Source organism: Euphorbia lathyris, chromosome 3 (assembly GCF_963576675.1).
Source record: "Euphorbia lathyris chromosome 3, ddEupLath1.1, whole genome shotgun sequence".
NCBI lineage: Eukaryota > Viridiplantae > Streptophyta > Magnoliopsida > Malpighiales > Euphorbiaceae > Euphorbia > Euphorbia lathyris.
The window spans coordinates 92509829-92527533 of NC_088912.1; positions in this window are offsets into that span (position 1 = coordinate 92509829).

The following is a 17705-nucleotide window of genomic DNA, read 5'->3' on the forward strand; positions in this document are numbered from 1 at the left end:
CCGGTCACTAAAGTTTGGACAATATACTTAAAAGGTCACAAAATTTCAATTTGTCTCAATAAAATCACTTGAGTTAGATTTTGTCTCAAATAAGTCACTTCGAACGTTTTTCAGACATTTTTTCACCAAAATTATTGACGTGACATCTCAACGTCATTTTAGCGCCGCCTGATATATTAAAAAAATGTAACTACACATTTTAATTGACAATCAATATGTCACTAGATTAAGTTGTGGTTATTTGTTTTATTATGTCATATGACGTTGAGACATGTAATTATAAATTTTCGGTACTTGCGGAAAAATGATAGAGAGAAAGTAAACAAGACATACTTATAGATGAAACTCTGTTCCAATTTCCTGTAAGAGGTTGCTGATAACTGTTCATAGAGCCTTGCTGGTAAGACACACCAACATTGGAGCCTCCTAAATTTTATATAACATCACACAAGAAAAGATATATAGCCAAATAAGTAATAGTCATTAAAGAAACATACTATGAACTTATCAAATAACAAACAATTGAAAGAACCTGAGCATGTTGAAATGGTGATGTGAACTGTATGTTTGGATGCAAAATAGGTGGTGTAAATTGCATTCCTGGAGGAATAACAATATGATTGAATTGCGGGTTAAAAGATAAATCATATGGCATTTGAATTTCATGTTGCAAGTTATATCGAGGTATCTGGTATAAAATTTCAACATTGGGTTAGCGAAATAAAAATCATTAAACAAGAACATATAAGTTTTAAAATATTATACTTGTTCATTCATTTGATTCTGTGGAGCAAAAATTCTTCTACAATCATTACTTTGAGATGTCACCTTAAGACTATTTGTTTGTGGTTCCCTTTGGTGTTTTGCTGAAGTATCTAGATCTTTCTTTGATCTTTTGCTCCTAGTAAGTTTCTCTAGAGCATTCTTTGGTCTCATAGAATCCTCCTTATGAATAATTTTTTCTTTAGTCTTGATTCCTTTCACTATATGCTCACTAAACTCATCAATCACAACCTCATATGTAGTATTATTAATCACTGAGATGTCTTCCGGAGGATGTTGACGGGTCCTTAAACATGTCTTTACATTAGCTAATGTCTTGTAAAGATCATTTGAAGCAATTTCATAAGCCTCATCCGATTCGGCAGCAATAGTTGCCAATTCAGTGTGTAACCGAGCCAAGTCTCTATAACGCCTTGCTATTTTTCCCTTTCGATCATCATAATCATTTGAATTTGGATAAGACACCTTCGGTACTTGATCTCTAATATCTTTTCTCCATCTCTTTGAAATGTATTGGCTAGAAATAGTCTTCACAACATTAACTGAAAGAACCTTTAAAGTATGTGAACACAAAATTCCAGCAAATTCGAATTTCTTGCAACTGCATGTGATAGTATTATCAACTGAATCAAATGTCACAATATGATGGAAACATTTTCCATGATTAGTCACTTCATATATCCTCATAGTTCCAATGTCACTAAACAAATTAGAGGTGCAATCATGAGCTTTACATAACTCATTTTGGAACCATTTAAATACTGCCGGTGTGTATATCTTTACTACATCCTTTAACATCTGACATGGGAATGATAATGCAGGGGTTGTGTGACTTGCTTTAAAATCAGCTACTAACTCTTTATAACGACGATCATCAACTAATCGCTCAAAATGATGAAAAAATCGCAACAAATCATACTTGTAGCTCACATACATTTTGATAGAATTATTCATGCTTTCGCTACGCTGGGTAGTTGTAATGTCTGCACTGAATGTTTCACGCCCATAGACTAAAACCCATTTCTCCTTCACAGAAAATAATCGGCTCAACCATGCGTTATCTTCGAGTTTGTATTTTTCAAGCATCTTCTGCCAAGCCATTATGAAGTCTTCAACATCTTCATAATCATATATAAGACTACTAAAGTCTTTAGCGAAATCCTTAAACTTCTCAAAGACATATTTAAGATGCTTAGCAGCGTTTTGATATATGTGCCAAATGCATAACCGATGATATGAATCCGGCCATTGAGTGGCTAAAGTTTTAGCCATTGCAGGATCTTGGTCGGTCAATATGCTTTTTGGTTTTTTCCCTGACATTGTATTCACAAAAGTGTCAAACAACCACATAAAAGTTTCAGCAGTCTCGTCATATAACAATGCAGCTGCAAAAATAAGTGTTTGCTTGTGATTATTAACACCAACAAACATTGCAAATGATCTTCCTTCTTTATTTTTCCTGTAAGTGGTGTCAAAACATACTACAACACCAAAGTAATCATAATCTACCTTCCTCTTTGCATCAGCCCAGAAAATATTAGTTATCAAATCATCTGCATCAACTTGTATAGCATAGGTAAAACTAGGATCATTTGATTGCATTTTTTGTAGATATTCTAATACACCACCTGTATCCCCTGACTTCATCTCTATTGTTCTCTTTGAACGTAAATAGTTCCTATAATCTTCTGTTCCGTATTTATATGCATATCGATTATAAAAATCATGTGCATTTTTTTCTGTTTCAAACTCCATACCAATAACAGGGATAAATTCTTGATGCATTCTTGAATGAATAGAATCACTATCTTCCAATCCACTGCCTTTATTTGATTCTTCTTCACTACATTCATAATTCAGTTTGCTAGATATTACATTGTCATTAATATCTGTACTTTCAACCTCCTTCAAAAATATAAAATCAATGTGTTAGGCACTCAAAAGTAGGAGTGAGCAAAACCGAACAAAAAACCGAAAATAAAAAAAACCAAACCGAAAAAACCGAACCAAATCAAACCAAAATTGAATTCGATTTGATTCGGTTCTGATCTTTTAATATTTTTGACTTTTTAATTGGTTCGGTTCGGTTCAGTTTGGGTATAAACCGAAAAAACCAAAAACTGAATTAGTCTATTTTATTTTAGAGGTTTTAGAAATCGGCTAACCCCAAAAATCTAAAATTAAAATTTAACACTAAGCCCACCCATGTATTTGAATGTACTGAACTAAAAATAAAAAGAAACAAACTCACCCACACAAAATCAACACTAACTTGTTATATTTATGTATTATATTTGCTCTGTTAAAAACAATAAGAACTTAAAGGTAAAAAGTTAGAGAAACTTTCCAAAGTTCCAACTAAATATTAGACTATTATTGTGGTTTGGATTTATAATTAATCTTTTATTGTGAAATTATAATTATTATTATTTTTTTGTGGAATTGTAGTTATTGAATTACAATTTATAATTATGAAAAAAGTTACAGCCTCACAAAAAGTTCCAGAGTTAGAATTTTACAATTATGGAATTACAATCTAGCCGTTAAAACCCAAAAACCTTTGTTCTATTCTATACAAGCTGATTTTTTATATTCATACACTTTTTTTGAGTTTTTGGTTGGTTTTCATGAAAACATAGCGTCAGAATCACCAAGCAGATTTTTTTTCCCTATTAATCATATTAAATATCAGTCATATTAATATTAATGACACGAGCACTTCATAATAGTATGCAAATTAAAGAAATTCTAATATTATATACACAATACTCTATCTTACTTAGACATGGATATAAACACACAATAATAAAATAATCCAAAACTATTTTTGCATATTGCAAAACATAAATAATAATTTAGTGTAGGCTGCTTCTATATTATGATCAAACAAAGATAGAAAACAATCGGACTAATACCAATAATTTAATTTAGGTTGTTTCCATGTTACTCTATTAATTAGATTCCATTGGAATTTTTTATATCCAATTCTATAATTTTAGAATAGTATAAGAATAAACAAAAAAAATTTATGAAACTCTTGATACTTTTGATGCATTAAACCATCGATATTTCAATTTGACACATTGAAACCTTGATCAATTATAATGTAAAATATATAAATGACGTCTTCTAAATACCTCTATTGATTCTGCCCCGTTGCTCGAGTTTAATGACACATAATTTCCATCTTCCATGAATGCTAAGTTCTGTCTATCACACCTTTGCGCTAATATCGGTTAAAGTCGGATTGGTTTCGACTACGTGGAGATGGAAATAGTAGGGACTGAAATTGCAAAGAGAAAGAAATTAGAAGTCGGAAGTTGGAAGAAAACGACAACGATTCGAATCGGAAGATGAAATTTTGATTGAAAGAGAAACGTTAACGATAATCGGAGTAAGAAAATTTGATTGATGAGAAAATTGAGAAATAAAAATGTATCACCAATGTAAAGAAAGTAGAAATAATAAGTTCCATTAAATCAAAATTATGTACTATTTAATGGAAAATTGAAAAAATATTGGTAATCAAATCCCTATGAATATGGATGATGATGGTTTAAATAATAAAAGTGAAGTAAGATATGGTTTTTGTTGATGTGATATAGATATTCCAGGAGAAAATTTCGAGAAAAGAGATAGGAGGAGAGTTCTAATCTATTAGGTAGAGCTTTTAAAGTTGGGTTGTTAACAATAGAAAATACGGTTATTTAAGTAGTTAACTAGAGTTAAGGATGTTTTAAATTATTAAATGGTTAATAGATAAAAATGACACATGTCAAAAATTAATAGGGGGACATATAGGGTGGGACAACATATTTTTTTTTCCGTTTTGTAGATATTGGGCAAGTTACACTATGCTCTAATGGGTTTAAACTCGTTCAAAAAGTTGTACAGTTTTGCGTGTAAAATTGAACGTTGTACCCCCAAACGTGAAAGTGGGCAAATGTTAGTACACCACTTATGTAATTTATCCTAGTATCAATGTTTGTGAAATAGTGCGATTATAGTTTTGGGTAACGGAATTTGAGGCTAGATTGATATCATTTCACAAGTTCGGTTATCTAGACTATAATTATATCATTTCACAAACGTTGTTGAGGTTAAAGTGATGTTATTTTGTATGTTGAAGTTAAATTGATACTTTTTCTTAGACCTTAAGTTATTTTAGTAAAAAAATTCACATTACCAGAACCTAATAATTCCTATCGAAATCTCTCCAAATTACTTCTACGTGTTAGCATTTTCTATATTCTATATAGGTCTTGTAAATGATATTATAGTAAGAATGTGATATGTAAAAATAAGGGAAAAGTATAAAAATAAATATTGTGCTTTGGCCGATTTGTAAAGACAGTCCTTGTGTTTAAAAGTTCGTAAATATATGAGTCAATTTTTTCGACCAAACAATACTTGTGGTAAGGTTATTTGTACTGACACAATGTTTTCAATTTCTTTTTATTTAGTGCAATGTATTGCTCATTCAGTCCTTAAACTGGGGTGCTTTGGATTTCAGCTATTGTGATTGTTATTTGGCTTTTATGGCGAGCATAGAATGAAGTTTTCTAATATTTTTTCTTTGTTGCAACGCTTGACGAGGGGATCAAATTTAATTAGTAAATGTTGCATGTTTAACTCTTTAAAGGATCATCGTATTCTAAGAAATTTGGATGTGACGTGTATAGTTTCGGCTGCTCCCCGGATAGAGAAAGTGTGTTGGCCCCCTCTTGTAGGGTGGATGAAGCAATAAAGACGGTTGAGCTTTAGGAGCTCGTGACACATTTTGGTGGTATTTTTTGGAATGCTAGGCGCTTTTTCTCATAGAAAATTTTCTATCCCTATTTCTTATTCAATGTTCCTTCGCTTATATAACAGAAAGGGGTTATTTTTGCAATAAGCAGGGCTAGAGATCGGGGATGTCATCACTTTTGTCTGTCTTTAGTTCAAAGATGCATAGAAAAGAGAATTGGGTGAAAGATGCTCTAGCTAAACACAGTGCTTCAACTTCAGATAAGTTATTGTGGAGCTCAATGTTGGATTTTTTTCATTGGTTAATGATAATATTGGTAGTGTAGGCCAATTTCAATTTTGCTAATTTCTTGCCTTTATCCGGGTTGGTTTTTTTAACTTTTTATTTTTTTTATTCTATTTTATAATATTTGGTCCTAGTGTTAGAGGATTTATGGGAGTATCAACCTAGTTGAGATGTTCAGATTCCTCTTTCCTCGGCTTCCATTGTTTGCTAAAATCTCTATATAACTAAAGAGATAAACTCCAAATTTGTCATTCATATTAGAAATGGTAATATTTTGTCGTGTTTACAGCACAACGATTGTGAATACTAACAATGAATTGAAATGTTAATAGACATGAGAGTTGGAGGAGGTAAATAGGGCTGTAAACGAGCCGAGTCAAGCTTTGGCCTGCTCGAGTTCGACTCGACAGTTTCTTATCAAGCTCGAACCAAGCTTCGAGCTTGGTTCGAGCTTAATTTGCTGTTCGAGCTAGGCTCATTTAGCAGCTCTATTGTTCACGAGTCGAGCTCGTTTATCGAGCTCACAAGCTTACTCACGAACAACTCGTTTTATTTGTTCGTGAGCAGCTCATTCGTGTACTCGCGAGCTTCTCGTAGCAGCTCGTTTATTTTTCTACGAAAAGCTCATTTTTTGTGCTCATGAGCTTTGATCACAAGCAAGTCGTTTGTTTTGCTCACGAATGAGCTCGTTTATGGTGTTCACGAACAAAATGATATCAAATTCGGTACATTAAATAATATTAATTGTATACATATAAAACATCCTTTAGTTGGATATACTTGTAGTATAAATTTATACACATTATTAAACTTTATTTTTTTAAAATATATAAATATTGTAAAGTTAGCTCACGAGCTTTTATCGAGCTTGTTTATGAAATTATCCTCTAATCGAACTTGCTCACGAGCTTTCGAGCCGAGCTTTGGTCTGTTCAAGCTCAGCTCGTTTATAAATTGAGCTTGAAAATCATGCTCACGAACGGCTCATTAAAAAATCAAGCTGAGACGAACCGAACCAAACCGAGCTTTTATCGAATTGAATGCAGAGCCGCTCGAGTCGAACGCCGAGCCGCTTATTTATAGCCCTAGAGGTAAAGAAAGAGAAATGTCAAACAAAGTCAATCTATTGGAAAAAGTACAAAAATAAACCTTGTGGTTTGGCCCATTTTCGAACTGCACCCCTGTTGTTTAAAAGTTTGCAAGTTGGTACCATGAACTTCATTCTGTTAGCAAAGAGGGGTATTTCAGGAAAACGCCGTTAGAAGTGATGAGCTGGCAAAAAAAGGCATGTGACATTTTCGGAAGACAAAATATGGGCAACTCTTATAAATACACGAGATTACAAATAATAAACCCCCATTTTATGAAAATCAAATCCCTAAATCGAAGTCTATGAAAGCCCTAAATTGAAAAGCAAGAAATCACGAAACAAGGGAGTTGATTGTACTGCTGAAATCATCTGGAGAAGGTGGGACGAACTGGTATGTTTGCTAAACCCTAATTTAATTGTTTGGTGATTTCTTCTCAACCCTAATTTAACTGCTTGGTGATTTCTTCTCAACTTCTTCTGGGTTACGATTGATATGTTCTTTGAATTGGTGCGTGTAATCGATAGTCTGCAATGGCTTCAAGTGTTGACTCGTCTTCGGGTAGCAGAACAGACACTGAGAATTTAATGAAATGTCGATGTGGCTTGATATCCCCGGTTCGAATAGCTTCAACTAATGCTAATTTTGGTCGAAGTTTTGTTGGTTGTGGCAGATACAGAGAACAAGCGAAATGTGATTTTTTCGTATGGTTAGATCATCCAATATGTGACAGAGGGAGGGAGGTTATTCAGAAGCTGAAGCAAAAAATGAAGGAATGTGAGGAACAAATGGAAGAAGCTTATGCAAGGGTGGTGGAGATGGAGGTGGAACTCAATAGGTGTAAGGTTCTAAATCATAAAATGGAGAAAGAGTTGCAGACGAAGATTGAGGAAACAGAGGCACTGAAGTTGGAGTTTACCAGGAAAAGAAAAATTGATGTAGTCAACAGCTTGAAGTTTAGTGGATATTTCATTTTAGCAATTTTTGTAACAGCAATTGTGTTAGGTGTTAATATTGAAAGGGTAGAGGTGATGAAGAAGTTGCCAGGCTAAAAGTTTAGGGTTTTAAACAAGATGAATGTGTTTTGAATCTGAATTTTTATAATGGTTATGATTCAGCTTTATGCAATACATTTGTGACTATTGGCTTTTGTGGTAATGGTTAATGTCCAGTTTGTGGTCATGGTATATGGTTTTTTTTGCAATTATATTTGTGACTAATGGCTTTATGCATAGGTTTATTTTTGTGCAAACGGTGTGTTAATGTCCAGCTTCTGCGCAGGATTATTGTTGTGCAATTTAGCTACTTTGTGCATAGGTTTATTTTTGTGCAATTACAATTCGGACAAGTAGCTTTGTGCATAGCTTTATTTTTGTGCAAGCGGTGTGTTAATGTCCAACTTCTGCGCAGGATTATTGTTGTGCAATTTAGCTGCTTTGTGCATAGGTTTATTTTTGTGCAATTACAATTCGGACAAGTAGCTTTGTTCATAGCTTTGTGCAATTTAGCTTCGTCCAAAAACAGAGCAAATATCCATCACAATTAAGATACGAAATGACCATTTGCATTACTCCAACACAATTGTTCAACATAACAAAAACGGGTACTACGCAATACATGCGACTTTGTCCACAATTCAAGCATGCCAAACATAACAAAGTATGCAGTTGGGTTACAAAACAAAAAATTGTCCACATTGGAACCAAAATAGCTAGAAACTAGCTACAAAATCGAACAAAACAGCATATCCTGTAACGTTCTAATTTTTCTTGGTCTTCTGTTTCTTCTGTCCGCTAGCATTGGCAATGCCTAGTAATTCACTTGCCCTTCTGAAGTTTCTAAACACACTTGTCGTTGGCTGCGAGGAATGCCTTGTGGTAGGAGTTTGCTGTGAGGAATGCCTTGTGGTACGTGTTGGATGTGAAAAATGCCTTGCGTTTGGAGCTGGCTGCGAAGCTTGGCCTGTTGCAGTTGGAGTTACCTGTGAAGCTTGGCCTGTTGCAGTTGGAGCTAGCTGTGAAGCTTGGTCTGTTGCAGTTGGAGCTGGCTGTGATGATTGCCCTGTAGTAGGAACTGCATGTGAAGATTGGCCAGTTGCAGTTGGGTTCCTCCTAGGTCTGCCTCTGCTCCTTAATGGGGATCCCTTGTAAATTCACCATGTAAACCACATAAGCAATCAACTCATAAATTCACCATTTAAACCACATAAGCAATCAACTCATAAATTCACCATTTAAACCACATAAGCAATCAACACATTTATATGCACGTACCTCTCCAGTATTACCCAAACGTTTATTTCTCTCTTTTCGGAGTCTTCTCTGCCAAGCTGTCTCTCCGATAATGGCTATTTTACATCCCCTAGAATTATGCCCTTCCATCTTGCATCTACCACATAGAATTTTACCACCAGCCCTTGTAACTTTGAATGGGTTGCGTGGCTCATCTGTTTGCCTGTTCCTCTTCTTCTTGGGTCGCCCTGATGGTTTCTTAACAACCCATGGATGTATTCTGGTAATTCAGTCCTTATTAATTACAGGACTATACACTCTTAAGTACACATCCTTGGAGAAGTATCTATCAACATAAGCTTCAGTCTTCTCTCTGTTAGTGTATATGGCAGATATAACATGTTTGCAAGGCACTCTTGACAATTGCCACAATCGACAACTGCACGTCTTATCTCCCAAATCCACAATAGATGTGGTGTCATAACAATCAACAGAGTATTTATCTTGACCCGCTGCAGTACAGAAACAGTTCATATCCTGAATCTTCAGCTTTTCCAACTGCTATTGATATGTAGGGCAAATATCCCCCTTGTACCTTTTCATCCCTTCTAACTTAACATGGTATCTCTTCATAATCATTTTCCTTATCCACTCAAACATAGCAAGAACAGGCAAGTTCCTAGCTAACTTGATATAGGCATTAAATGACTCACATATGTTATTCTGCAACGCATCCGATTTCGTGTGAGTAGAGAAATGACATCGTGCCCATGTCTTTAGATCATGCTTCATAACCCAATTGTAAGCAGACTCGTCAAGGTTTTTAATTACTTGCATATGGAATTCCCATGAACATTCAATACCAGCTCCTGCTGCCCTCCACAATAGATTCTTGTATTCTGTCCCTTTGAATTGCAACTTCATGTTCTCCCACATATGCCTTACACAAAACCTGTGCTCTACACCTGGCATGATTGTGTTCATTGCCTCTACTAACCCCTAATATTGACCACACAATAAACAAACAAAAGTAATCAGATTCAATGAAGATCATTAAACACTCATATCTAATTAATTACAACACTGAATCAAATTAAAGGACGTACCTTTTGCTGGTCTGACATGAAGACCCATTTGGTCTCCTATGGTGTACCAAAATCAGAAACCAATAATTCCAAAAACCATTGCCAAGAGGCTTTGCGCTCTATGTCCACAAATCCAATAGCTATTGGGAACATGTTCTCATTACCATCTCTAGCAACAGCACACAACCGTTGGCCACCCATTAGTGATTTGAGAAAGCATCCATCCAGACCAATTAATGGCCTCATTTCAGCAAAATACCCTTATTTTTTAGCTTTAAACCGCACATACATGTGCTGAAAAACAACAATCTCCCTAGGTATAGCATTTGATGAACTTGCTTTGCCTGTTTGTTCCAAAAACTGCAGCTCTGTTTGAATTTTGATCAAGCTTCCAGGATTTGATACCTTGATCATTTCCGCGTAATCATACAACCGCTTATACTGCAATGTAAGGTCGCCTTCAAAGTGTTTTGCGGCCCTTCTCTTTGCCCTATAGCATTTACAAGGTCTAACTTCAGTTCCTAACTCCCTTTGGATCTTCATCTGCATTGCCTCCACGCTCTAGTCTTTATTTTCCCGCAAATCTGACATATACTTTTCAGCAATGTAAGCTGACCCAACCAATTGATTGACATTATCCCTTGGACACTTGTGTTTTGGCTTGAAAGTTTTTATCTGGAATGTCCTTGTCCTTCTCATTGCAGATGCATGTACCTTAAAACCACATTTCTGTTTGCATATGGCAGTCACAGATGTTTTAGTATTCCTGCTCAACTTATAATCAAATCCTTGCTTCACTGCCACTCCTTCAGTGCCTTCCTATACACATAAACATTCGAGAACCTCATACCCAAAGACAACTTAGGATCTGCCATCCATGTGACTTCATTAAATTCTTCAAATTTAGGATTACCATCATCAGAAGAGTCACTCAAGCTGTGCAAGTCATCTTCATCACACGGGCTCTCATTGAATTCTTGGAAGTCTTCTTCATTTAGGGCAAGTTCAGCTCCAGTTTGAGTTTCACCTTCTTGTCGATCTCCCTCTACTTCATCAACATTTCTTGTGTAGTTTTAGAATATGTCATCATCACTCCCCTCCAGATCCACAAACTCTTCACTCAAGTCCAATTCAACATTAGTGTTGTCACTGTCAACCTCATCCCTCGTATAGCCATAGTCGTCATCATCGGAATCATCTTCCTCAGTGCTAGCATCATTGTTTGATTGCTCAGATGGATCTTCATGTGGATCATCAAAAGGTGGTGGTGATTGCTGAGTCCCAATTGGTGATTGTGGTTCAGCTTGAGTCTGAGTTGGTGTTTGTGGCTCTCCATGTTGTGTCTGTTGATGAAATGGTGATTGTGGTTCAGTTTGCATACATGACTGTGGTTCAGTTTGCATAGGTGGTGGTGATTGTGCTTCTTGGTGTTGTGGCTCTGGATGAATTGGTGTTTGTGGCTCTGGATGGTTTGGATGTGGGGCTGGTTGGTTTTCATTTACAACTGCAACATGCACTACTTCTTGGTAGAACAGATCATACGTCTTAAGCGGCTTATTGTAATCAAACATGTTGAATATGTCTTTCTCCGATGTTATTTCCTCATACGCTATCTCACCTCGCAGTCCCCATATCTTAAACCATATTTGACAGCAATTTGCATAACCCAGCTCAAACCCAATATCTTATAGTGCAAATAATGACAAGTCCACGTCTGTCGTCTCTATTATCTTTGTACTACCGCCATTATAGACCATATCATCCTCTGTAATGTCCCATTTGCCTCCATGATGTATGACTAACTTGACATAGTCAGCCATTATCACCACCTATACGAAATAAACATGATTTTTAAACCACAATTGCAATTATCCATAAAGACATTAACCAAGATGAACATTAACCAAGACTAACAAAGCAACACTTATCCAATAAACAGAGTAAACATAAGCAATTGTCCATACTCAGCAATAAGCAATCGTCCAAAAAGAGTAAACATTACTCAACAACAGGCAAACAAGCAATTGTCCATACTCAACAATAAGCAATTGTCCAATATGAGTAAACATTACTCAGCAATAGGCAAACAAGCAGTAAACATAAACAAATAATCACATATCCAAACAGAACATCATCAACTATACAAACATAAACTAACATTAAACATCAATTGTCCAAAACAGAGTGACCATTGGCTTGAAACAAAGAAGCACTTATCCAACAAGACATTAAACACGGTAAACGATAAACATGCTAAACGATAAACAAAAGTATTGAAACGATAATCAAACGTATTGAAATGATAAACACAGGTTCAATCGATTAAGCAAAAGTATAGAAACGATAAACGTGGTAAACGATAAACAAAACAACATCGCGATTGAAACGATAAACAAAACAACATCGATTAATGGATTGAAACGGTAAACACATGTTCAATCGATAGTTAAAAACAACATTTAGCAAAAGGAGTTCAAATGACAATAAATTTACATTGCGTAACCCACTTAATCACTGTTCAAAACCCATTTTATCACCCTGCAAAACCCATTTCCCCCCTTTTGAAACCCATTTCTATCTATAACACCGAACATGCAAAACAATCACTACAAGTAGAAAGACTAAAAAAATAAACAGAGTATGCGTTCGAACCTTGTAAAACAGAGTAAGCTGAACCTTGTAAAACAATCCCCGCTTTTCTTACACTTCCACCATGTTCTTCTTCGTAAAAATGGTTTGTATGTGATGTGGAGGTTGAAAGAATTACACTGTTCAAATTCGTTTGATCCTTTAAATGTGATGGAAGCTTGAAGATGAAAGGTTTCAGCTTACGAAAAGGTTAGGGATGACAGTTAAAATGAAAAAGGTAAGAGGAATTAAAGACTTTTCAATTACCACTCCATCTTTTGTCTTCCGAAAATGCCCCCAGTAGTCATGTGACTTTTTTTGCCAGCTCATCACTTCTAACGGCGTGTCCCAGAAATACCCCTCTTTGCTAACGGAATGAAGTTCATGGTACCAATTTGCAAACTTTTAAACCACGGGGTGCCAGTTCGAAAATGAGCCAAACCACAAAGTTTATTTTTATATTTTTTTTTTCTTTCCAATTTTATATTCAGTTATTTCTAAGATTCAGATTAGATTTCCCCCCTTTCCGAAATTGAATAGAATGAGACCTAATTTTTTATGGACTCCATAAGATTCTCATTCAGTCTAAGTTCTCCCCTTTCGATCCACTTCTGAATTCTCATTAACTTCCAACAATGGCTACTAATTTCATTAGAAATATCATGTTCCCTCCTCACATTCGATTACGTTTTCTTCATTCTTCTGCAACTATTTCTTCCGTTCCTCCTCCATTACCCACCATTGAAACTTCTTCCTCATCGTTTACTGTCGAATTTCTCGTCAATTCATGTGGGCTTTCATTAAAATCAGCTCTTTCTATCTCCAACAAGTTTCAGCTCAACGACAAAACTCCACAGAAGCCTCAAGCTCTACTTCAGTTCCTTAAATCTCATCATTTCAGCGACATCCATGTCGCCCAATTGATCGTGAAACGCCCTCAAGTTCTCAATTGCAAAATTCACAACAATCTCAAACCCAAATTTGACTACCTCGTCAAAATTGGCTTTGAAGGTGAGATGCTTCCCCATATCATTTTGTCAAATCCGTCTATTACCCGAGACTCTTTAGCTTCTAAAATCCAACCGTGTATCCAGTTCTTGAGGTTGTTTTTAGATAGTGATGAGAAACTTCTAGCGGCTGTTAAGCGCACACCATGGTTATTGGGGAACAATTCGAAGATTCGATTGCAACAAAATGTTGATGTTTTAATGAAAGAGGGAGGACTGCCTACTCATGTTGTGGAGAGGTTGCTAACTTTGCAGCCAAGATTTTTATTCCAAAATCCTGATAAGTTGATTAGTGTTGTGAATTCTGTTAAGAATCTAGGTTTTGAAATTACTGATAGAATGTTCGCACAAGCTTTTAGAGTGATAGTACAAATGAGTGAGTCAACTTGGAAGAAGAAAATTGAGGTGATGAATAGTTTGGGATTTAGTGAGGACGATATTCTAAAAGCTTTCAAGCGATTTCCACAATGTTTATCTTACTCTGAGGAAAACATTAGGAAGACATTGTATTTCTACTTTAATACTATGAAGTTGGAGCCTCAAACTATAATTGTAAATCCCGCTCTACTTGGGTATTCAATTGAAAAACGAGCTCGTCCGAGGTATCATGTTTTGATGGGTTTGGAGTCAAAGAAGCTGATAAAAGGGTCTAAGAAGTTAGAGATCTTAGTGATAAGTGAGAAGAAATTTCGGGAGAAATATATTGATCAATTCATAGATGAAGTCCCTGGTTTGTTGGATTTTTATCTTGGTATCAAGGAAGCCAAAAGCCAGAGGTCACGGGTTCGAGTCTTAGGAGCGGCCTCTTGCCAATTAAATTGGCAAGGGAAGGCTTGTCCCCAATACACCCTTGTGGTGGGACCCCTCCCCGGACCCTCGCTCAGCGGGGACGCGTAATGCGACCGGACCGCCCTTTTTTTTTTTTTTTATCAAGGAAGCCAAAAGCTCTGAGCTCGATGGAGAAGTAAGTTTTCCTTTGCAACGAAAATAGATTAATAGTTGTTAGCTTACTAATTATGGTTTTGTCTTTCAAATATATTGTCATCCTTATTCAACACAAATTACCTTGATTATGGTTTGTTTTATGTTACTGTTCTTTTATAGTGAGTAAATGGCATTAGTTAAGGGGTTAGTGGAGATATTAGAGAGGAAAGGAGATAATCCCCTCTTATCAATGGAATCCAAAGTTCAAGAATTTGCTTCTTTCAATAACCAGAATTAGATTTGAACACCAATATTCAATTTCACTTGAATGTGGTAGATCATGTTTATATGATTCATGCCATCAATATTCAATAGTGAATGTTTGTATTCACTCTTCTATTTAATATAGGCTGAATACATCATAAGCTTCTAAATTTCATCAGAAAAGTCGATTGACCTCCTGAACTTTAAGGATATCTGGTTTAGCCTTTATGAGCTTGTTTAAATTCACTTATTGCCTTCCTAAATTTGCTTAAATCTATAGATTAACCTCATCTGAAGTGGCATCCCTATAAGGGTTGTTCTACCCTACTCATTCCTTCATCTTCATATGTAGGGTACTTATTGCATCCGAACAGATGAAAGGAACTTTTATCTTTCCTTTATTGTGAATAAATGTGCATTTCTCCTCTTGTCAATGGAAACAAGCTATTCAATCCACTTCTCAGTTGAATGTTATTAAGGCTAATACATCGCTATCTTCCAATGTTTGTCTAGAAAAATCAGCTATGTCCTTGTACTTCGGAATCATCTTATTTACCCCTTTAACTTGCTTAAAGTGATACATTCTCTCCCGTAGTCGACATGGAAAAGCAAGGGGATATTTTGGATAAGTCGAAGTATGTATCACTTTAAACAAGTGCAACCGGTGAATAGATTAAAGTAAACAAGTTCAGCGGACTAGTAAGTCAATTTAAAGAAAGTTCATGAAGTCAAATTGGTCAATTAAAGCAAGTTTAGGGGGGGAGAAAGTTTTCAGAGTATGAGGTAGCAATTGACTTTTCTAAATAAATATGTAGAGTTAGGAATGTATTAGGCCTTGTTAGAACAGTCTCTGTCAATATAGTTCTTCATGTTAGCATTTACTAAGTATGTCCTGTAAATGAAATTACTAACAATGTGATTGAAAAATAGAACAGTAATAGAATATGATGATCAAGTAAAGCATTAAGACTCAAACATCCCCAAACTCGATGATACAGTTGACGAAATAGCTGAAAACTCTATGAAGAAATGAGAGTTGAAGTCACAAGGAAATGAGTTCTCTAACAAAATTGAGAAGAGGCATGAACATGCCTTGAAGAAGAGACCCTTCTACGTATTTTGTGGTAGCTGCACTTTTTCATCTTAAATTTTCTTGGTGCTTTGTTTATAATTATGTATAGGGTTTGAAGTAAAATTAACGTTTTGCTATTAGTAAGGTTAATAATGTCTTTTGTTACTTGTGCTAGGAATAGGGTTAAACATCTTTTGTAAATTTAACTAAGATTAATAATGTCTTTTGTTTATTTCTTTTGTTACTTTAACTATAAACATGGTTTAAACATCTTTTGTAAGGTAATTTTGTCTTATTTTGAGATTGAATAACAATTCAAAGAGAAATCTCTCTTTTCTTCCTATATTCGTAGAATCAATAGGTTTATAATTCTTATGTGTTTGCTTATTTTTTCGTTTATCGTAATTTTAATTATTCCTAACAACTAGTATCAGAGCAAAGACCACGAAGGAGATGTTGGAGATGTTGAGTTCGTTGTACGAGAAGCCTTCCGCGGCTAACAAAGTTCATCCAATGCGGCGACTGTTTAATCTGCAGATGACGGAGAATATAGCAGTGGCGACGCACCTGAATGATTTTAATATGACAATCACTCAATTAAGTTCTGTAGATATTGATTTCGACGAAGAGGTATTAGCCCTAATTCTGTTATCTTCTTTACCAGAGAGTTGGAGCGGCAAGTTACTGCCTTAAGTGCTTCAGCAGGGAAAGAAAAACTTAGATTTGATGATGCCAGAGACTTGATTATAAGCGAGGAGATTCGCAGGAAAAAGTCAGGTTCCACATCTGGATCAGCCTTGAATACAGAGAATCGGGGCAGGTCAGATCGCAGGTCAAAGTAGAATCGTGTCTAAGTCCAAAGGGGGAGGGAAACCTGTGAAGGACAAGAGCCACATCAAGTGTTGGAATTGTAATGAGAATGGTCATTACAAGAGTGAATGTAAGGCACCGCAGAGGGAGAAGTCAGTGAATTCAGCCAGCGAGGATTTTGGTGATGCGTTGATTCTGAGTAATTCAACTGCAGAAACAGCAGCAGAAGCCCTGGTATTGAGTGTAAGAAGTCCTCTGGAGTCTTGGGTATTAGACTCAGGAGCTTCGTTTCATTCATGTAGTAGTGCAGATTTGATGGAAAACTATACCCCTGGGAAATTCGGAAAGGTTTATCTTGCTGACGATGAGCCTTTGGAGATTGTAGGGAAGGGAGATGTTTCGATCAAATCTCCGAATGGATCTGTGATAAAGCTGTCTGGAGTAAAGCATGTTCCTGGCCTAAAGAGAAATTTGTTGTCAATTGGGCAAATGGATGATGAAGGTTATTGTGTAATCTTTGCAGGTGGTGCTTGGAAAATGACCAAAGGAGCCATGGTGGTTGCCCGTGGTGAGAAGGTTGGATCGTTGTACTTAACAGACAACGTTTTCAATAGCATTGATGTCGTGAGAGAGAATGTCAATGCAGATTTGTGGCACTGTCGTCTTGGTCACATGAGTGAAAAGGGGATGAAAGTGTTGTATTCAAAAGGTATGTTGCAGGGTCTGAAATCTGCTGATCTTGGGCTATGTGAGGATTGCATCTTTGGGAAGCAGAAAAGGG